General features: G+C 54.3%; 1 long non-coding RNA gene across 1 annotated transcript; it reads left to right on the top strand.

Moving 5' to 3' along the window:
* The first annotated feature begins 15,368 nt into the window (after positions 1-15,368).
* Positions 15,369-16,448, top strand: LOC122241278. The gene is made up of 3 exons (XR_006221321.1): positions 15,369-15,456; positions 15,838-16,038; positions 16,208-16,448. It is a non-coding gene; the product is annotated as an uncharacterized LOC122241278 (long non-coding RNA).
* The last annotated feature ends 6,625 nt before the right edge of the window (positions 16,449-23,073 follow it).

The following is a 23,073-nucleotide window of genomic DNA, read 5'->3' as shown; positions in this document are numbered from 1 at the left end:
GCCACCCCTGCCTTGGGAACGGAGACTCCTTGTCCCTGCACAGAGACCCCGCTTCTAAAGGTGGATGGCTCTTAGAAGGCGTCCAGATGTACCCCTCATTGCTCATCCTTGCATCCGGGAAGAAAGCAGCATCGGCTGTTAACAAAACACTTAATAATAAAGTAAACAAGTGCGGGTCCCGGGTCCCAGGGCTCTGACGGACACCCATTCAAGGCAAGTAACTTTAGCCGCGTGACCTTTCCCACGCCGGCCAGGAGCACAAGTGCATCCACGAAAGTCATCGGAGCCTCCCCCCCCTCCTCCCCTCGCGCTCGCAGCAGCCCATGGACGCCAAAGGGGAAAGCTGGGCCTTCGGGACAGACTGTGTGCACCAGCTTCTGCGGGGCCAGGCCCAGAGCCGGTATTTATAAACCCTGGCTGCCGCCCACGCTCCTGGATCAGACGGGTTTGTTTGAGTCTCCGGCGCCAAGTTTTTTCTCTTCTTGTTTCCTTTTCCAACGAGAATCTGAACCTGAACAGAGTCAGGTGAACCCAGAATCGAATCGCTAGATCGATACTTGCTCGCCACTCACCGCCAAGGCCTCCGGGGTTCAAAAGCATCTTTGCCTTCCATACCCTCCCCCGGGCACAAATCCCTTTATGGCGGGCAGGAAGCAGAGGGGCTGTGGGCGAAGGGCCGTGGGCTCCCAACGGGCATCTGCTTAGGACCGGTCCTGGGTGGCGTCCTTCTCAGGGAGGGACATAGTAGAGCTTCGTTGTTGTTTACGAAGTAGACGGAGGTTCCCAGAGAAAGGCCCTCCGAGCAGGTGCGCGGTGGGGCTCGAGGATGGGCCAGGACTTCCAAGGTCTCTGGGCGCTTTTGCTTCCGTGGGTCTTTTGTTCTCCATAAAGAAATCATTAAAGGTTATATTTTATAACCGCATCAGTACAAAGACAGACATAATTCAGGCTGGATTTGCTATCACGTATTTATTAGTAACGTATTCACTTTTTCTGATTTCATAAAGTTACTGAAACCTCTTTGTGAGCTCCCAAAAGTAGCAGGGCCTTGTGTCTCCTGCGCTCTGCCCGGGGCTGCGGGGGCCCCTCGCCCACCGCTGTTTTATTCTTTAATGGAGGTTTCCTGTGCTCGGCCGTCTACACGCAAACTCATATTTCTTCGCCACGACAGGCCCCTGGGGTGGGTACCCTTGCTACCCCACCATCCACGGATGTGGAAGCTGAGAGGTTAGCTGACTTGTCCGAGGTCACACACAGCTAGGGCTGACCCCGTGGCTTGCACGCTCCACGAACCCCGCTCGTCCTTAACCTCTATGCTGGATGCCTCTCTACCCACATTTGACTTTGAAAAGTTCACAGCCCGCAGCTCATTGTAAAAGCCTCACGCAGGTGCCTAGAGGCCTCCGTTAATCAGTAGCCACCTGCACCTGGCCCAGCGGCCACCGCCAGGGCGGAAGGCACAGCTCGAGGAGAACCGTGGCGCTGTGTCTTCCTGCCCACCCCCTTCTCTCGTCTTTGCTGGACCCAGCGTCCTCAGTGTGGACCAAGGTGGCTTGTTCCCTCCAGCCTCCGCTACCTCAGGGCCAGGGCCATTGCCCTGAGAGAATCGGCAAATGGCAGCCCTTCCTCAAGCCCCTCAACTGTCAGGAAATCAGTGCAATAAACATACAGCACGGCCAGCCCAGCATGGTGCGAACAACACCCTCTTTTAACGTGTGCTGTGCACATCCTGCCCATCCATACAGGGTGACGCTGCTCAGGCCTCCAAAGTGCCTCAGCGCCATTGCCTGCTTCCAGGAGTCCCGGATGTCAGTGATGATAGGCCAGTCCTGGGAGGAGGCTGGCGACTGAAGCGTTTGCTGCAGGAAGAAGGGGGAGACTGGGAAAGTGACGTGGTGGCCACATAGGGACACTGGCCAGCACTCTACTATCCCAGGGAGTTGTACTTGGCATCAGGACCGTCCAGGATAGTGTGCACTGGAGGTGGGGCTTGAAGCCTGTGCCAAGTGCTATAAAAACAAAGATGAAGAGGAAATTAATTCTGCTCGGGCAGAAGGGACAACCAAGAAAGTTTTGGTGGAAGAGGGAACATTTGAGCTGGGCTTTGCAGGATGAATAAAAGTTTGCAGTGTTAAGAATCCAGGATGAACATTTTATTTTATTTATTTTTGAGAGAGAGACTGAGAGAGAGTACAAGTGGGGGGGGGGCGGGCACCAAGAGAGAGGGAGACACAGAATCAGAAGCAGGCTCCAGGCTCTGAGCTGACAGAACAGAGCTGGATGCCAGGCTTGAACTCACAAACCACGAGATCATGACCTGAACCAAAGTCGGATGCTTAACTGACTGAGCCACCCAGGCACCTCCAGAAAGAACCTTGTAAAAGGAGTGTAGAGGAGAAGGAATGGAGAAGCTGGGGACTGCAGAGCCACCCCTGTTGTGGCACTGACCCCCCTGTGTTACTGGTTTGTTTACTCAAATCTCCCTCCCACTGCACTGTCAGCTCCCGAGGGCAGGGACTGGGTCTGTTGGCCTTGTATCTCAGAACCGGACTTAGGGTCTGGCACAAAGGGGCTCTCGGTACATATTTGCAGGGTGAATGAGCCACCTGTTAATTTGTTGTAGCCAGATTTTAAGGGGCTGGGGGTTGCAGGGAGGACGTAAGAGGAAGCAAGGCTAAAAAGGCAGCTCGAGACATCGTGTGGGTCTGGGGGCTCTACCATTGAGCCTGGGTCTCACCATGTAGGGGATGTAGAGTCAACAGAAGGGTGATCCAGACTTGCCCTTCCTCTGTCGCATGGGTTTGGGTGGCCCCCAGTTCAAGTGGGCAGACCCCGAGCGTCAAGTCCGGAGATGCAGAGGAGAGAGGAGGAAAGTGGCGGGACTGTGGGCTTCTGGCCACATTTACCTGCTCTGAAATGGCGGAAAGAGTCCCATCGAGGGGAGAAGGGAGTTCTCCAAATTAGAGGCCTGAGTCAGGAAAAGCATCACTTTCTCCTGGGTCAATTTCATTGGAGCAGGTGGGTGTGGCCTAAGGCGTAGGGGACCCATAACCTGTCACAGGGCTAGTGCGTGAATCATTCACTCAGCACCACAATCAAGTAGGATTTATCTCGGGTGTACAAGGCTGATTCGACATTAAAAAATCAGTTGAGGTAGCCTGTGACGTTGATAGGCCAAAGAAGAAAAATCGCATGGTCATATCACCAGATGCAGAAAAAGCATTTGACAAAATCCAACACTGATTCGTGATTAAAAACTCTCAGCAAACTGGGAATAGAGGGGGACCTTTTTCAACTTGATAAAAAATGTCCACAGAAAACCTACAGCAGGTATCATATTTAATAGTGAGAAATTTGAAGCTTTCCTGCTAAGATCAGGAACAGGGCAAAGATGTCCCCTACACTATTTCTTTTCAACCTGGTACTGGAAGTCCTGGGTAATGCAATAAGACAAGAAAAGGAAATCAGGGGTATATAGGTGACATGATTGTGTAGAAAATCTGAAAGGGTAGACAAAAAACCCTTCCCGGAACAAAGAATCAATTTTAGCAAGGTTGAAGGATACAAAGTTGATATACGTCAGTCAATTGCTTTCTGGTATACCCACCACAAACAAGTGGAATTTGAAATTAAACACCTATTACTATTTACATTAGCACCACCACAAAAAGAAATACTTAGCTATCGATCAAACCCAGATCTATAGGAGAAAAACTACAAAACTCTGATGAAAGGAATCAAACAGGAACTCAATAAAAGGAGAGAGTTCCATGGCTATGGACTCAACAGCGTCACGATGTCAAGTCTTGTCAAACCTGATCCATCTATAGATTCGATGCGATCCCAGCCAAAATCCCAGCAAGCGAGTTTGTGGATACTGATAAACTGATTCTAAAGTTTACACAGAGAGAAGCAAACGATCCAGAATAGTCAACTCATCTGTGACAAAGGAGCAAAGGCAACACAATGAAGAAAAGATCGTCTCTTATACTCTTCTAAAAACGAACTCAGAATGGGTGATAGACCTACATGGAAAATGCAAAGCTGTAAAACTATGAAACAGGAGAACATCTAGAGGACCTTGGGCACAGTGACAAGGTTTTAGATACGATACTGATGACGCTATCTGTAAAAGAAAGAGTTGATAAGCTGGACTTCATTAAAATTAAAAACTCTGTGAAAAATAATGTCAAGAGAATGAGAAGACAAGCCGCAAACTGGGAGAAAACATTTGCAAAAGACATTTCTGATAAAGGATTATTATCCAAAATTCACAAAGAACTTGTACAACTCGACAATAAGAAAATTAACAACTCCTGGGGCACCTGGGAGGCTCAGTTGGTTGAGTGTCTGACTTCAGCTCAGGTCATGATCTCACGGTTCACGGGTTCGAGCCCTGGGCTGACAGCTCAGAGCCCGGGGCCCGCTTCGGATTCTGTGTCCCTCTCTCTCCCTGCCCCTCCCCTGCTCACACTCTGTCTCTGTCTCTCGCTCTCAAAAATAAATAAATAAACGAAACAACCCCCCCCCCCCCACAAAACCCTGCACAGAGATGTTCATGACAGCTCTATTCATAAGTGCCAAAACTTGGAAGCCACTGGGATGGCTTTTCCGTCCATCAGTAGATGAACGGAAAAACGAACCGTGGAACAGTCAGACAATGAGGGTTCACAAGAAATGAGCTATCAAACCATGAAAAGACACGAAAGAACCTTAAAGGCATCACTAAGTGAAAGAAGCCAGTCTGAAAAGGCTCACGCAGTCTGATTCCAACTATGTGACATTCGGGAAAAAGCAGAACTGTGGAGACAGTGAAAGGATCAGTGGCTGCCCCCTGGGGGTTTGGGGGAGGGAGGGAGGAATTGAAGGAGCACAGGGGAATTTTAGGCAGTGAAACTACTCTTTAAGATGTCACAGGGGTAGCATGTCATTATATATTGGTGGAGACCCTCAGAATGTAGGACACCAGCAATGGGCCCCAAAGCGACAGACGGACTTTGGGTGATGGTGTCTGAATGCGGGTTCACTGACTGCAACGAAGGCACCGCTCCGGGGGGGGGGGGGGCTGCGGATCGCAGGGGAGGTTGTGCATGTGTGGGGGCAGGAGAACGTGGGATCTGTCTGTGCCTTCTGCTCAGTTTTGCCGTGAACCTCAAACTGCTCTAAAAACGAAAGCGCATTAAAATAAATTATTCACTCAGCCAAGAACCTCTCAGCGAGTCCCCCTTACCTCCCCCATCAGCACCCCCCCCCCGCCCCCCCAGCTGGGAGTGGAAGGGAGGATGGGGCTTGAGGGGGACGGTGGGGGGGGGGTGGGGGGGTCGCTGATGGTGACTGTAAACCTGGGAAACTGGGCAAGTCGGCGTCTGTCTGTAAAATGGGTGCAGTTTTTAGGTCTCTCATCCGCGCGGGTGAAGGTCACCGCGGTGACACAGGACCCAGCGCCCTTGGAGGATTTGCCGCCGTTCCCCCGGGCGCCACTTCGCCCCCTGGTGGCCACGTCGGGGAGCGGTCGCTCCCGGCTGCTTGGGGCAGGATCACACTCGCCCTTGCAGCTTCCTCCGCTGAGGCTTTGCCAGAGGTGGGCACTACGATATACCGATCGAGCGTCCCCAAAGATGGCCACGTTGAGTCTCTTCCCGATTCCTCTCTCTCAAGTCTTGGGCCATCATCCTCAGGACAGGGTTGGGGGATGCTTGGGGGTCGGTATGCGGGATGGTGTTCCAGACTCCTTCATCCACGCATAACCAACCTCACCTTGGATGGAGAACTTCCTCTCTCCTACGCCTATCCTTCCCTGTCCCCCACCTCCCCCATGCCCCTCAGGCTGTGCCAGGACTCAGCCCCAGAGGTGGAGGGAGTCAACCCTTCTCCCCCTGGAAAGCCTGCACCAGCCCAGGCGGGCCAACCCCACCAAGCCAGTTGCTAGGGCTGGATACACAAAGATGTCCTCTCTTGGGGCCCTCCATCAAGGGGTAGGAAAGTCCAGGGAAGGGCGCTGCCATTTGGTTTTTGAGTAAGGCCAAGTGCCAAGACTTGGGGTGGGTGATGGGCAAGGAGCGAGAGTAGCAGGGCTTTACCCACACCCCCATCTCCAGCAGCCCCAAATAAGGATGAAAAAAACTGGCGAAGTATGTGTTTCAAATTCCCGAGTTGACGGTACTGTTTAATTCATGAAAGGAAGAAGTTAAGAGAAAGCGATAATCTACTGGTGAAATAATTGATTGGCCATGAGGGGAAAATTCTAGATTCCATTAAAAAAAAAAAACCCTATTAGGTAGCCAATTTGTGAGGATAAAGTATTTACGAATAACATCTTTCTGGATTATTTCCTAGTGCTGCCTTCAGATGACTGATGACACATTTCACGTAGCTCGAGCCCGTTGAAATAGCCACCCTGGAGCCCTCCGTGCAAGGACCCCCTCCCCTGCCCCCATCCCCACCCCAACCCGGGTCTTTGATCTTAGTAAAGGTCCTGAGTGCCACTGGATTCTGGAGTAAACTGGAGAACTGACCGCAAACAAATGGAACCAACCCCCCCAGCTGGGAGAGCAGGGTGGGACCGCAGGGCAGGGAAAAGTGGAAGGTACTGTGTGCCCGTGTTTGGGTTCGAGTCTAGACCCGAGCAGGTTGTGAAATCAGGGCATTTGAGCCATGTTTGTCTGAATCTCGAAGGGCACAGTTGGCCCACAGTGACACCTAGGTCAGTGACAACATTGAATGTCATCGGTGTTGTCTTAGACGTCATGATGCTACCAGCACGCGGGCCGTGTGATGGCGCCATCAGGGATCAAGAATGGAGGGTCGTTCTGGAAGGACAGCAGGGCACCCGAGCTCAGGGAACAGGGGCAGCTGAGAGAGAGAGGGGTCGAGGGCTCCCAGTGTAGACTGTGGCCACACGAGGGGAGTTGAGCGAGGGCCTCACCTGCTCAAACCCAGACTCAGCCTCTTCTGATTCTTCGAACTTCACACCCCTGTGTCTTCATGGACAGAATTATTCTTCACGGGCTCAGAGGTCTCAGGACTTTGACAAATTTTGGGTTCAGGTCATTTGAGAGAGGTCCGTTGGGCCGTGCTTTTCAGTTTTTTTCTCTGGCAGTGTCTCAGGTGCATTTTCTGTTTTTACAGATTTGTTTTTCTATGATAAAAGACCTAGAACCATAGAGTCACGGGAGCTGGGGGACCTGGAGAGAAAGGGCCAGTAAAACCTCGGGAGCTGCAACCGTAAAACTCAGCTGGAATGTGGCTCGGTTCCCTCTGTTCATTAACGTGGCTGCGATCCCAGGCCACTTGCAAATTTAAATCATGTGTTAAGGGGCGCCTGGGGGGCTCAGTAGGTTGAGTGACCGACTTCAGCTCAGGTCACGATCTCGCAGTTCATGAGTTCGAGCCCTGCATGGGGCTCTGTGCTGTCAGCTCGGAGCCTAGAGCCTGCTTCAGATCCTTCGTCCCCTTCTCTCTCTACCCCTCCCCTGCTCATGTGTGCTCGTGTTCTCTCTCTCTCTCTTTCTCCCTGTCTCTCTCTCACAAATAAATAAACATTAAAAAAGATTATGTGTTCAAATAGAAAGACACTAAAAGAACAGATCTTCAGTGTTCTCAACACACACACACACACGCACACACAGAGGCAACTCTGTAAAGTGATGGGTATGTTAATTAGCCTGATTTTGGTCATCATTCCACAATGTATGCACATATCAAATCTTCTTCACCTTAAATATAGACATTTTTTTAAATTTGCCGATTATATCGCAATAAAGCTGGAAAACATAGGAAAGCAAGTTTCTTCAACAAGTTGCAGGATGAACAGAGAGGCTGTAGATAAAGAGACATTTGAATGGCACATCAACTAATCTCAGTGGATCCGGATGCAGATTGTTTGAAAAAAAGAAAAAGAAAAAGAAAGAAAGAAACACGTTTGGCATTGACGCAACTGTTGATAACATGACACTGTAAATGTGATAATGTTGAAGAAAATTATTTTACGTGTGATAATAGTATTGTGGTGATGTCAGAAAGAGTCCTTATCTCTTACGCAAATATTTACGCATAAATATTTACAGATACGTAATGTGCTCTCTGGGATTTGCTTTAAAATAATACAGATGGGGGCGCCTGGGTGGTGCAGTCGGTTAAGCGTCCGACTTCAGCCAGGTCACGATCTCACGGTCCGTGAGTTCGAGCCCCGCGTCGGGCTCTGGGCTGATGGCTCGGAGCCTGGATCCTGTTTCCGATTCTGTGTCTCCCTCTCTCTCTGTCCCTCCCCCGTTCATGCTCTGTCTCTCTCTGTCCCAAAAATAAAATAAACGTTGAAAAAAAAAATTAAAAAAATAAAATAAAATAATACAGATGGAGGGAACTGTACTGACCTCCATCCATTCCCTTCATCTGTATAATTTGGGGTCAAGATGAAATGAGAATGAGATTGGCCACCAGTTGGTTAATCATCCAAGGGGAGGTTCATGGTGGCGGTCGGTTTATTAGACCATTTCTGTATTTAAAAAAGTATTTTTGAGATTCTCCATATAAATGTCTCATAATAATAAAAGTGGGTTTACAAATTAAAAAGGGGGCTTCTTTTGGTGCAAGGGGGCCCAGTCCCCCGAGGTATCTTTGCGGGCTGGGAGGGAGCCCTGGTTGGTCCCTCCAGATGCCCCTTTCTGTGGCTCAGTCCCCAGTGACCGCCAGGGGGCGGCCAAGACCATGTTAACCCACCCAGGCGCCGCCCCGTCCTTCCCGCCCTCCTTTCTGTCTTCCTTTCCCGCACCCTCTCTGAGATCTGCGGAGGTTTCCGACTCCTCCAGGGGGGGAAAGTTGAGGCACAAACCTAAGAGATGTGCATGAGGTCAAGGCCAAGGCCAAGACTGCAGGCACGCACTGCAAACCTGGACTTGAAAACCGGGCTTTCCTACTGTTTTCTTAGCCCGGGGTCCCTCCGGAGAACTTTATTTCTTCGGCTTCTGCCCCAGAGTTTTTCCAGTCTCCCTTGTGTGTGGGTTTTATTTTATTTTGTTTTTTTTTTTTGAACGATTATTTTGGGGCTATAATTCACAGGTCATACAAATCACCCATTTAAAGTGTGCGCTTCGATTGTTTTTAGTGTATGCAAATACATGAAACTATCACCTCCGTCAACGTGAGAAGTTTTTATCACCTAAAAAGGAAGCCGTGTCGCCTTTAGATCCCCCTGTCTATCCCCCTATGCCCTGCCGCCAGTCCTGCGTAACCACTGATCTACTTTGTGTCTCTAGATTTCTCTATTCTGGACATTCCCTTGTGGTTTTGATGAGCAAGCAGGCTTTTTTTTTTTTTTTTTTTTTTTTTTTTCCCACCCTGGAAATGAGAGCGTTATGGGGGCTCCTGGGGCCTCCTGCCCCTTCTCTCAGTGAACTCGATCCAGATCATGGAGCTTGCAGGCGGCCATGATAATCCGTAGCCTGCTCAATGAGACTGGCTTCTCCCAAGTTCGAGTCTAAAGAGTTAGGGTTTGTTGAAGTGGATCCCCCCCAACCCCCACGCACGCGTGCACGCAAAAGGGATTAGATCAGGGCAGTGAGCAGGTACAGTTCAGAAAGTCCCGACCACCCTCACACCCGGCTGGGGGATTGTAAAATGGTGCGGCCACTGTGGGAAACAGCCTGCCGGTTCCTCAAGAAGTTAAACATAGAGTCTCCATATGACCCAGCGATTGTACTTCTAGGTATACACGCAAGAAAACTGAAACCAAATGTCAGTGCTAAAGCTTGCACACAAATATTCGTAGAAGCGTTATTCGTGATAGGCAAAGAGTGGAAAAAACCCAATGTCCATCAACAAAGGAATAGATAAACAAAATGCGGCACAACCATACAATGGACTATTTATTATTCAGTCATAAAAAGGAATGAGGTCCCGATACATGAATGAACCTTGAAAACACTACGTAATGTGAGAAAGCTAGGCACAAAAGGCCCCGTGTTGTACGATTCCACTGATATGAAATGTGCTGGTCATGCGAGTCCATGGGGACAGAGAATAGATCAGCGGCGGCAGGGGTCAGGAAAGGCCGAAGGGCCTGGTTCTTGGACCCCTTCCCCTCTGGTCACCCCCACGTGCCACCCAGCCATCAGTCCAGCCTGAACCGTCCACTGACTCCAGACCCCCACGTCCACCGGTCCCGCAGCCTTGCTGGGATGCCCAGTCGGGAGCTCAACCTTAATTTCTGCAAAACCACTGTCGCCTTCCCGTCTGAGCCTGCTCCTCCCGTAGAACTTCCTGACCGCTGTCAACAGCAATGCTGTCCTTCCAGTTGGAGGCAGCTGTGGGTGGAATATAATTCCCTTGTTACCAGAAGGACCGGCCCCCTTGGGTCCTGTGACGATCAGGCGCGAGCATCGAGAAATTGCGGCTTCTGGGGAAAAGGTGAAGGTCTTGGGTTCAAATCCCAGCCCTACTTCCTGACTGTATGGCTGTGTTTGGTTACCTACACCAGCCCAAACCTTCTCTTCCCTGTGATGGTGGTCGCGAATCTTCTAGGATGGTTGTTTCAGAAGAAAGAACATGGCAGAGCCCTCTGGTGGGACCTGGCGTGTGGAGGATGCTCCGTTGACTCTCGCGGGGGTCCTGGGCTGCCGGAATGACCAGTGGGGTGGTGGGGACGGGCCCAGGGCTCCAGGGGACCCCCTGAGACCCACACTTTGCTCTTCAGGTTGCCGGCGCTTGAGGCAGAAACAGAGAGATCGTGACACGAGGCAGCTTCCTCGTGGAGCTTGAGGAAAGCATCCCGGGGGCCACAGACACGTTCCCTGGGCTTGACTTTTTACAAGATCAAAGTCATAGGAAGTGGTCTGCGGGGAGCGGCCACCACCTGCCCGCCGTCCGCGAGCTCCCCCTCCCTGCCTCTCTCCCGGGTTTGTCGGGAAACGCCGAGGTGGGTTTGCAGCCTGGCTCCTGGGGCTGCGGATGGGCTCGGAGGAGAGCTTTGGACAGCCGGGCAGTGGGTGGGGTAGGCCGAGGGAGCCAAGGGCGGATGAGGCTGCCCGATGGCGGGAGGGGGTGCTCCCTGCATACTGGGTACCAACCAGTGGGCTTCCGGCCTTTGGTCCGAGTGGAGCAGACACTTGGTGGTTCTTTCTGGGCCGGTGTCCTTGACTTCTCTGGTCCCGGCCCGTGGGGTCACAAAGTCTCATCGTTTCCATGCCTGTTGCTGCCTCGGTCTACCCGGTGCCACTCGTTGGAGCAGAAACATTTCTGGATCACCTTCTCTGGTCCCCTTATTTGCTCGTGAGGAAAGTGAGGCCCTTCCGGGGCAGCCAGCGCCCTGGGACGGGGCGTGTGGGACACCAGGCCCTGGTGGGATGACCCCGTCCGTGCCTGTGACGCGTGCCAGGGCAGCGCTGCGGGGGGCCGGGATGTGCCAGGAGCCGCCGGGTACGGTGCAGACTTTAACGGGGCCTGAGACGCCACCTTTCCCACGGGCCTCGAGGTGATCCAACGTGGCAGGTCGGTGAGTGGCGAGGGGTTGGGCCCTGCGCCTTCCATTCCTGGGAAGACAGGACTGACGCAGTGTCAAAGCCAAACGGCGCCAGGCCTCCTCTGCCCCCCTCCTGGTGGCTACCTGCGCGGCCCGGCACGCGAGACTGGAAGGACCGAAACAGAGGCAACTCCTTTTATCTCCTGGATGGCCCCCCCCCCCCCCCCCCGCCGGGATGGTGGGTCTTCAGCCAGCTCTTCTGGACCTTTCTGTGCACCCAAATCCCAGGGTGGGGTGGGAGGCAGAGATTTGCAAAAACCCAAGGATGCTCGGGCGGGCTTCACTCCCCACAGATTCTGTTTCAATTGGTCCGGGGTGGGGTCCAGGCCCCCTTGTTTTCCAAAGCTCCCCGGGGACTCGGCACAGCCAGGGCGAGAACCACGGCTCTTGGCGGTAGGGTTGATACTTAACCATTCATGCAATTGCTCGCTTGTTCCTCCCTCCCTTCATTTATACAGGTAGTGAGCATTTTCCAAGATCCAAGTCCTGGGATCTGTCCTGTTGGGAGTGACCACCCCTTCCCCCAGTGTTTACTGAGCTCCCCCCTTACTCCGGGCCAAGCACTGGCCTAGGCCCTGCGGACACACGGGCCCCTGAGCGGGAGGTAAGAGGACCCTTGAGAAAGAAAAAGCCGGGACCTACATGCCAGGGTGGTTCTCCGGAAAGGTGACCTCTGAACTGAGACAGAGAAAGCGAGGGAGGGGGTGTGCACAGCCGGGAGGAGCACTCTCTAGCCGGGGAACAGTTTGCAAAGGGCCTGGGGTACAGTGTGTGTTTGATGTGTTTGAGAAGCAAGGAAGGGGGCAAAAATCCAGGAATACGCTCAGCAAAGCAAAATGCAGCACGGTGCGTTCTAAGCTTGCTGTAGCTGTGTATTTACTCGTTTATTTTATTTTATTTATTTTATTATTTTTTAAAAATGTTTATTTAGTTTTTGAGAGAGAGAGAGAGAGAGAGAGACAGAGCATAAGTTGGGGAGGGACAGAGAGAGAGGGAGACACAGAATCCGAAGCAGGCTCCAGGCTCTGAGCTGTCAGCACGGAACTCGATGTGGGGCTCGAATTCACAAACTGTGAGATCATGACTTGAGCCGGAGTCGGACCCTTAACTGACTGACCAGCCGAGGTGCCCCTTATTTTATTAAAAAAAATTTTTTTTTAATGTTTATTTATTTTGCAAGAGAGCAGGGGAGGCGTAATGAGAGAGGGAGAGAGAGAATCCTAAGCAGGCTCCGTGCTGTGAGCACAGAGCCCGACGTGGGGCTCAATCTCATATGCCATCCTGACCTGAGCAGAAACCAAAAGTCGGATGCTGGACTGACTAGGCCACCCGGGCCCCCTGCCTATTTTAAAATGAGCTCTAGAAGTTTGCCTCGGGGAGGAGTGAGTGGCTGAGGACAGGGGTTGGAGAGAGGCTTACTGTATTTCCCTTGTGTACATCTTAAATCTTGGGCCGATGCCTGCATTGCGTATTCAAAACTAAATCAAATTTAAAAGAAAGAAAGGAACAAGGAGGGGACTAGTGTGGCTGGGGCTAAGGGAGGAGCGGATACCAGGGAGGGAGGGGTGTGATCAGGAAGGCCATCTTAAGGAATGGAGCTTTATCACTGCTGTGTGACCCCGGGAAAGCTTCCTAACCTCTCTGTGCCTTTGTTTCTCGGGTCCCACCTGAGGACTGTGGTGAGGGGTAATGAGCAGCAATAGTGCCTGGCACACACTCGGAGCAGCCCCATGAGATGGGAACCACCAGAGGGTTGGAGCTTCTGTGGCAACAGGGCCCCCCTGGCCACCGTGTGAAGAGAGGTGGGGGACAAGCAGGGCCCCGGAGGTAGGGGGCCATTAGAGGCCTCTGCACTTATCCAGGCGGCAGGCTGGCGGCTGGGACCAGTGGGGGCATGAAGGTGCTGTCTGTATTTGAGATAGAGCCGGCTGGGGTTTCTGATGGTCCGACCGGGGCTGTGAGGGGAAGAGAGGACTCGGGGGCAGGGGGTGGTTTCGGCCTCAGCACCCGGAGAATTGGTGCTGCCATTGACCGAGATGGGGAAGCGTAAGAGGGACAGGTGTGCGGTGTGGAATACTCAGGATGGCCACCCCACAGCCACGCAGACATGAATGGGGAGCAGGATGTCTGGGTCTGGGGTCCATGGGAAAAAGTCAGGAGTGATACACGTTTGGGACTTGTCACCGCGTAGGTGGCCCTATTGTAGGGTGAGGTCACATAAGATGAGAGGGCCAGTGGAGAAAAGGAGACTTTCTGAGCCTGAGCCCTCAGGGCCACCAACCTTAGAGGCTGGGAGAGGAGGAGGAGGGGGAAAGGGAAGGAGGAGGGGAGGGAGAGGAGGGGGGAGAAGTGGGGGGGGAGGAGAAGGAGGGGAGGAGGACGGGAAGAAGGGAAGGGGGAGGAGGGGGAAAGGGAAGGAGGAGGGGAGGGAGAGGAGGGGAAGAAAGGAAGGGGGAAGAAGGAGGGGAAGAAGGGAGGGGGAGGAGGAGGGGGAAGGGGGACAGAGGAGGGGAAGGAGAGGAGGGGGGAGGAGGGGGAGGGGAGAGGAGGGGGAGGGAGGTCGGGGGATGGGGGATAAATCAGTCCAACAAGCATTTACTGAGCCTGGAACATTCTGTTTCATGTGTCCCAGAGGTGCCGGGACAGGGGACGAAAGGCCCAGACCCTGTGCTGGGGACCTTATAGGCTGATGACGGAGACCAAGGAACAAGCTCACTAAGGGCCTAGTTTTGAGGCCTGATACGCAAAGAGAAGAGTACCCTAACCTGACTTGATATCAGGAGAGGGTCCCCAGAAGTGGAACCCCTGAAGTGAGACTTAACAAGTGTTGGAGGGGCACCCAGGTGGCTCGGTCGGTTAAGGGTCTGCCTCTTGCCTTTGGCTCGGGTCGTGATCTCGTGGTTCGGGAGTTCGAGACCCGCGCTGGGCTCTGTGCTGACAGCATAGAGCCAGCTTGGGATTCTCTCTCTCCCTCTGTCTCTGCCCCTCCCCGACTCATGCTTTCTCTTTCAAAATAAATAAACTTAAACAACAAAAACAACAAAGCAAAAGAACAATCAAGTTTTGGAAAGGGAGGAAGAATGTTCCAGAAGAAGCCACAAGAGCAGCGCGAACGGAGAAGTACAGACGTTAGATGGGGTCCACGAGGGGGCCAGGGGACCCTGATCGCGGTGTCAGGAGCCCCGTGTTTGCGTCTGATCCCAGGGGTCGTGGTCCCCAGGTCAGCCGATCGCAGCCAGTGAGGCCAGATCCCGACCGCCGTCTGTTTTGCAACACCTACAGCTTAGGTATGGTTTCCACGTTTTTAAATGGTTGGGGAAGGACAATCAACGGCGGAATAATGTTTTGTGACATCTGAAAATGACAGGAAATTCAAAGTTCAGCGTCCATAAAGAAAGCCTGTTGTTCAGACACGGCCGTGGCCATTCTTTCCACAATGAACAAGGCTGCCGTGGCTGTGCCGTGGCAGAGTGGGGCGGTGGCCACAGATGCCGCGTGGCCTGCAAACTTTACGGGGAAATTGCGGGGCTTTGTGATCTGGCGTTTCAGAGAGGCATAGCAGAGAACAAGACAGAAATCAGGATTCCAGCCTGCTGGGGCTGTCCGGCTCCAGAGGTGGCCTCTGAGGGCAGGGGCCCTTTGGAAGGTGATCCTCTCCCGCTTCTAGAATTTCTCCAGTTCCTCTTCCCTGGAGCAGAGTCAGCTGTCACGAGGGAGCCAGTGACCTCCGAGACCAGGCCCTGCCCTGTGAGGCTCCCTCACAAATCCTCTGGGAGAGGTGATGCAGGCCAAGGGGGGCCACTTGGAACATTCTCTCTGGTCTGGAGTTTATGACGTCACTGGGGCTCCAGGCCGGGAAGGAACCACACCTTCAGCGTGCCCTTCTCGGGAGCACATTCTCTCTCACCGGTGGAGCGAAATCTCCCTTTACCTGGAATCAGGTTTCGTTGTTTTGTTTTTCCCTTTAGGAGCAAACTGTTCACTTAAGGGCAAGTGTAAAATCTTGTTTTCCTTTCTTTCTCTTTCTTTCTTTCTTTCTTTCTTTCTTTCTTTCTTTCTTTCTTTCTTTCTTTCTTTTATTCTTTTTGTTTTTAAGTTTATTTACTTATGTTGAGAGAGACAGAGAGAGTGGGGAAGGAATAGAGAGGGAGGGGGGAGAGAGCGAGAATCCCAACCAGAGTCTGCACTGTCAGCATGGGGTCCGACGCGGGACTCCAACTCAGGAAACCGTGAGATGGTGACCTGAGCCCAAACTGAGCGTCGGATGCCTAACTGACTGAGCCACCCAGGCGCCCCTTTCTAACTTAGTGTTATGGCTCCAGGGTGGAAACGGCCTCCGTGTTTGTGTCCTACACATCACCTAGCACAGAGCCTGGCTCGCGGAAGGCTCTGGATGAATGCTGGCGGATAAACGAACGAATGAAACGCCACCCTTCCCCCCAAAGTCACAGACTATTCCCGAAAAAAGGAACCCCTGAGAAGCAATCTTCCATGGTAACCCTGCCACCAAAAAACTTCCAGAGGTGGGCCTGGCACTCTTCTGCGGGGTGGGGGCGGGGGGGGGGGAGTCTGGCTGGGCACTTGCGGGGTCTCTGAGTGGTGCCAGAGGCAGCACGTGGCAGGACGGGAAGTGCAGGTGCCGGAGGCATGGAGGCAGGACGTGTCCAGAGACAACTTCTGCTCCCCCACAAGGAAATGGAAGGACTCGCAGAGGAAGGGGGTTGTCCCCGGAGCCATAACTCATCTCGCCTACAACTCGGGTCGAGGCATCGATGAATCTTCACCCTCTGGCTCCTGCGCTCCCTGGCTAGCCGCTTCCCAGGCAGCCCTGAGGCATCCAGCTCGGGCCCACGCCGGCTGTTCACACCTTCAATGGCATCCAGGGGGGACGGTCCCTTCTGGGAGCCTCAGAAATAAAGAAGAATGAGCCGAGGAGGCTTCTGGTCCTATCTCTGCCAACGTCACCTTCTGAGCTCCTCTCTGCTCACGGAGGCCCAGACACTGAATCAAAGCTCATGGGGCCAGCTGGCAAGAGGCAGGCAGAGGCCTGACCCCACTGCCTCGGCTTCTCTGCAAATCAGAACCACCCGGTGAGGAAGGGGGGACGACGGACGGATGGCCTCCTCCGACAGTGCGTCCCAAGACATTTGGTTCATTCATTTATTCAGCAGACATGCATTGAGGCCTTGCTGTGGCCCAAGCATTGAGCTGGTCAGCAGTGAGCCGGGCACAGATGTGGCTTGAAAGGACCCCCGTTTGACCGTGTTGGGTGGAGAGAAGGCACGGACGGGTCATTAAAAACACCGCACAGGCCGATGCTGGGACTGAGCCATACACAGGGCTGCGGGGAGCCCCGGATGTGGCTTCCAGCTGGAGGAGAGGTGGGGCAATTAGTCAGGGGAGGCTTTCTGGAGGAGGTGATGCCTGAACCGTGTGATAAAGGATGAGTAAGCATTTGGGGGGGGTGGGGGTCAGGCTGGGGGTGATGAGAGCATTCTGGGCAAAGAAGGCAGGAAGGTGTGTGCCCAAAGGCTGGAGAAAGTATCATGGGTGTGCACGTGTGTGTGTGTGTGTGTGTGTGTGTGTGTGTGTGGGTTGTGTGGCTGGCATATTAAAGGAGAGCTGGGCCGTACAAAGGATAAAGGGGGGCAGCAAGGGGCTGATCAGGATGGCCTCAGGCTCCTCGCTAAGGAGTTGTGTTTATTCCATAAGGGATGGGGAGGTGCAAAGACAGGAGAGTGAAACAGAGTCACGTCTGCCACGGGGACTGTGTGGGTTCCATGTCACGGAAACCGAGTTTCAACTACCTTGAGCACAAAAGGCAGTTATCAGCTTTCAAAACTGCGGCGTCTGGGGACAGCCCCGCCTTCAGGAAGAGCTGAATCCAGGTGCTCAGCCCGTGTCGGCAAGAACTCCGCCTTTGTCTCCACCTCCCTCCGTGTGGGCTCCATTCTCAGGTGGGCACTCCCCGCAGAGCAGCAACAGTGGGCCCCGGCCATTCCTGTCACCCGGCCCGGACGCCTGCTCCAGGGTAAGTCCTGCGGCTGCTCTCATTGGCTGGGAGCGAGTCACGAGCCCGTCCCTGAGCCAATCGTGGCGTCCGATCACGTGCCACCGGCGAGCGGTGGGTGGGGCAGCCACGCGGATTGAGGGGCGTGGGGTGGGATGCCGTCCCCAAAGTGAAATACCCGCGCTCCGATCAGGAACAGGGAATTGAGGGGCCGGCCGGTGAAAATAACAGACGTCCAGTCACATAGTGTATGGTTCCACTTATAGGAAGTGTCTGGAAGAGGTGAGTCCGTAGAGACGGAATGAAGATTGGTGGATGCCAGGGGCTGGGAAGGAGGGAGGTGGCGAGGGACGTTTAATGGTAAGGGGTTTCCTTTTGGGGGGACGAGTGGGAAGTAAGTAGAGGTGATCGTTGCACGACAGGGTGAATAAACACTCTGCGAAATGCCACTGAATTCTTCCCTTGACAATGGTTCATTTTATGTTATGTGAATCTCACCTTAATACGAAATAAAAACACAGCGGATGTCCATCGGCAGGGATCCTAGGATGCGCCCTCATTCCACAGGGCCTGCTCGCTGGTGAGACTCCTTTTCTTCCCTTTACTCCTGCTTGTTCCCTTAAAAAAATTTTTTTAATGTGTATTTATTTTTGAGAGAGAGAGAGAGAGCGCACTAGCAGGGGAGGGGCAGAGAGCGAGGGAGACACAGAATCCCAAGCAGGCTCCAGGCTCTGAGCTGTTGGCACAGAGCCCGATGGGGGGGCTCGAACTCAGGAACTGTGAGATCACGATGTGAGCCAAAGTCATACATTTAACCGACTCAGCCACCCAGGTGCCCCCTGCTTTCTCCCTTCTTAAACCTCAGAGAGTTTGGGGCCTGCAAGCAGATTGTAAGTCAGAGGTAATTCTAGGCACGGTCGCCCGCAGGGCCACTGCCCGCGGCAGGGGCCCCGCGGAAACCTGGGCCACTGGTCCAGAAGCTGAGCTCATGTATTTTCGTGGGACCTGGAAAAGGAGGCCCGGGTGAGATGCCAAGGACGTCTTGTTCACCAGCTGTACCTGTTTTGCTCGGGGCTCTGGGCCGCGGGACGGAGCTGCGCTGCATGGGGCGCGTGGCCGGGACCCCCGCTGGCAGGGAGAGCGAGCGCTGGGTCTCCACGGTCGCTTGGCACCGAGGAGGCGCAGGTGACGCCAGCACGGGAACGGGCTGGGCCTGGGGAAAAGCTCTTTGCGCTGGAATGGTAAAGGGGAAAGAGGGTTTTGGCTCCCTCTCTGGGCCTTTCCGCATCCCCCATGCTGGGGTTTGGGCAGAGCCCAGAGCTGCCTTGGGGCTCTCCCAGAACGAGCCTGCCTTGGCTCCTTCAGGAACGGGAGTTTGACTCCAAAGCTGGCCCTGGGTTGCTCAGCGCAAGCTGCCTGCCGCGGGCCGAGGGCTCCTGGTCCCCACGGGGCCCCAGCGGGGCTCGTCTGGCGTGGACGGGGGACGAGTCTCCCCGGCTGAGCTGTGCTCTCTGCTCCTACCTTGAGCCGGAGACGGGCTGATCTCCAGTCCGGGGTCTGGTCTCAATGGATGAGTCTGGGATTCTCAGGACGCGGCGTCAGACCCCGTTGGTACCTGCCTGTGCCGAGTCACATGCGGTTTGGGGCCTTGTTTACGGTGTGGCTCTCCCCTCCCCGCCAGCCAACTGGGTCAGAACCCGCGAACGATTTTACAAGCTCCTTTCGGGGATTCGCCCGCAACTGAAGCTGGAGAACGACTGGCGTGTGGGACCGTGCTTTGCTCCCGGGAGCTGAGATTTCCCACGTGGCTCCCCTCCTGCTTGGATGTGTCCGGGTGTCAGTGGACACAGCGGGGTGGGTCGTGGCACCACGTGGAATGGGACGGACTGAAGAACAACCACTTTGCCGGTTCCGTTTCCTCATCGGTAAAAAAGGGGATCCGCAAATTCGCCTCCACCCCTGGGACCTTACTGGGAAGTCGGGCCTTTGCAGATGTAATCGGTTAAGGATCTCCTGCTGACATCACCCTGGCCTGAGGGTGGACCCTGAATCTGCCTACTGGTGTCCTTGTAAGAAGACGAGAGGCCACACGGAGAGACGTGAGCAGAGGGGAGAAGGCCACCCGAAAGCAAAGCGGAGAGTGGAGTCATGTGGCCAAAAGCCACGGGATACCTGGAGCTTCCAGGAGCTGGAGGCGGCCAGGAAGAATTCTCCCCCGGAGCCTTTGGAGGGACCGTGGGCCTGCCGGCACCTTGACTTCCGACTTGTGGCCTCCTGAACCCGGAGAACTGATGTATGTTGTTTTCCTCGCCCGGGTTGTGGCACTTTGTCATGGGCCGTCCCGGGAGACAAACACGCCCCCTCAAGGGACAGCTGTCACCGCAAGCATTGGACACACGGCACATAGGAGGTGTCCCGTGAACGACCGCGAGCATCACTGTGCTGCCTGTGGCCCTGCAGGGGCCCAGCGGGTCAAAAGGAGCATCGCCAGCGTCCGCGGGGACACCCGGCCCCCGTGGTGCCCTGTGTCACCCCACGCCCTCCTGGCTGCCTGCGGCTGGAGCCTTAGGAGGACCGAGCCGGAGGGAGAGAAAACAAAGAGGCAGCTGGGAAGGGCAGCCGTGGGCTGAGGGTTGAGGTCTGCGGGAGGAATGTTCACCGCCATGAATCACGGCTTCCAGGCCCCTCTCAGCCTGCTGACACATCACGCCCCAGGGGGAGGGCGGCGATGACCTCATGCCGGTGGTCACACACGCCGGGCTCCTCCCAGTACCGCCCAGGGCTCAGCGTTGGCCCAGAGGGAGCTGTCCCCACCCCACCCCTGCCCAAGTCTGTGTGCTCTCTCCTCCCTCACACACACAGCAGGACGAGCTGACCTTCGGAGCCAAGACTTCGGTGGAGGTTTATTATCTGGATGCTTTTGGAACGGGCCAGGCGAGCGCGCTGAACATCTGCGTGGGGGGGGCCTGCTGGGAGGAGCTTCGAAGGGACTCGTTCCCAGGGCCGGAGTCCCACTCTCTCGATGGCTTACAGACGGGGACACCGAGGCCCGGAGGAGTCAAGGGCTTGCCATCCGCCTCCAAATCCGAGGTCTTTTTGGTTGCAAAGAGCGAGGATTGGAATTCAGAATTTATCTTGGGCAAGACTCTGTTCTGCCTCCTGGACCAGCGGCCTCATCTGCTCGGCTGCCGCCGTGCATCTCACTTCCCCGGCTCCCGGTCCCTGGACGTACCCTCTAGAAACGACTCAATTTCCTTTGCCCTGGCCTTCCGAAAAGCAAGCAGGGCTGCTGATAGCAGTGATCTTAGCTCTACGAGCTGCCCCCATGCGCGCCCCGCCTTCAGAGACGGAGAAAGTTTTTCCCCAGGCCCCCGATTTGGGTTCCTGGCCACTAGATCGCCAGACCACCGTGAGCAAGAATCTTAGGAGAGTCTATTGAGACAGGACATCTAGCGTGGAGAATGGGTCCCTGAGCATCTGGGGCACATGCAGCCCCTAACCTATCTTCTGTCCTAGCTGGAGAGACCTAGAGACTTCGGTGAGCTGAGCCACCATGGTGCATGGGCTTTGACCAGGGATCTGGGACAACAGGCTGGGCCGCTTTGAGCTCCCCAAGGCTCCTGCTTATTTATTTTACCATTATAACTCCAAGCCAATATTTAAGCATTACCAAAGCAACAGCCCAAATTCTCCAGCCCTTGGCCCCCGTCCAGCTCTACACGGTGGGGACGGAGCAGGAGGGAGGAGCAAGGAAAATGAGTCAACCATGCCCCCCACCTCCCAACCACCTGGGAAAACAGTGACCCAAAAAGCAGATCTCAGCTTCTCTTGCGGGGCGGTTCTTTTCCGTGGTCCTACGACTCCGCACTTTGCACCCAAGCAGAACCAAGTCAAGCGAGACCTCGGTCTCCCGGGGTTTTATTTTACTTTTGTTGTACGGTTGGAGCCAGTAGGTTTTTCAAACTTCATATTGGCATTTCATGTGACGAAGAACGTGGACAAGCCATGAGGGTTCAATTTTCTTGTCACCGGCTGGATGCATCTTTCACCAGGACCCAGACTAAGCAACGGCACACGGGCGGCACCCTCTCCCCAGGCCCCCTGGTCCCCGCTCCTCGTTGGGGGTAACCGTTGTGCTCGCCACTCACGGCCTCGCTTAGTTTTGCCTGGTTTTGGACTTTGTATACATGGAATCGTAGCCTATGTTCTCTCCTGGACTGGAGCCAATGGCATTTTCGGTTCTCGAGAGACCTGAGTGGCCCTTCTCGCCAGCAGCTCTGGGGAGGAGCGAACACAGAGAAGGCACCTTCCCTGTCCCACAAGCCAGTAGGTGTCAAGACAGGAACTGGAAAGCATATATAGAAGGGGAGGGGGCAGGCAGTGATCTTGATTTAAAAAGAAAGGCACACCGTCCTTTTGTGCCCCGTGTAACTGGCGTTTCTATCTGGTGTTCGGGGAAGGAGACAGGAGGGGAAGAGTAGAGTCATAATGAGCCCGATGGCTGGGGTCTCCAGAACCTGGCCCCCCCCCCCCTCAGTTTTTCTGGCGGATGCCGGGCTGGCTCCAATAGCCCCTGGGTTTATGCCTGGGCGGCTCAGGGCACAGATTTACCAGCTGCGGCCCCCGTGTGTCCCTGTGGTGGCTCCTCGTGTCGCCCCGTGAGGCTCCTGGGCTCCTGGCCGCCTGATCAGTGGCCCCGTGCGCCTCCCCCAGGGCTGCCTTGGATTTCAGTGTTTTTTGGTCCCAGGACTGGGGAGTGGGGGAGGGGTAGTCCTTGGTGCTTCATAGCGCGGGGGCCACAGGGAATCTCAAACTATCTGCAGAGAAGGCCCAGCTTAAGAAATGTCCCGTGCGTCACAGACGGCTGCCTTTGTGAAATATGATAACCGTGGCATGCTCAGGAAAATGAAAGGGAAGAAATAAAGGCCATACAGGCCCCCCCATTTCTTTTTTGTTACTGGAGTCAATGGTCACAAAATTGGCCTCACAAGATAGAATGGGACCAACCTAAAAAGGGGAAAAGGGCATTTGGGGATTCTCAGCATTTACTTTTTTTTTTTTTTAAGTTTATTTATTTATTTTGAGAGAGAAAGAGCAAGCAGGGGAGGGGCAGAGAGAGAGACAGAGAGAGAGAGAGAGAGAGAGAGAGAGAGAGAGAGAGAATCCCAAGCAGGCTCCAGGCTCCCAGCTGTCTGCACAGAGCCTGACATGGGGCTCGAACCCACGATCCATGAGATCATGACCTGAGCTGAAGTCAGACACTTAACCGACTCAGCCACCCAGGCGCCCTTCTTGGTATTTATTCTTGATCGCTACCCCTGTTTTGATGTCCTTGTGACAAGCTGTTAGCTGACCAACACAGGCCAGTGGGTCACCTTTGTAACAGCACCACCCTGAACACCCTCTGCCCTGCCCTCAGCTGACCTTGTCGGGTCTCCGTGGTTTGTATCTGTCTGTGACCCCTCTTCGTCTCCTCGGCGGCCCCATCTTCTTCCTATTTCTTTATATGTTGCTTTAGCGGAAGTGAAAGAGATGTGAGCCTCTGCCC

This window comes from Panthera tigris, chromosome C1, assembly GCF_018350195.1.
Source record: "Panthera tigris isolate Pti1 chromosome C1, P.tigris_Pti1_mat1.1, whole genome shotgun sequence".
NCBI classification, from domain to species: domain Eukaryota; kingdom Metazoa; phylum Chordata; class Mammalia; order Carnivora; family Felidae; genus Panthera; species Panthera tigris.
Note: the sequence above shows the minus strand (reverse complement) of the source record. Positions and strands in the feature narration are given on the sequence as shown.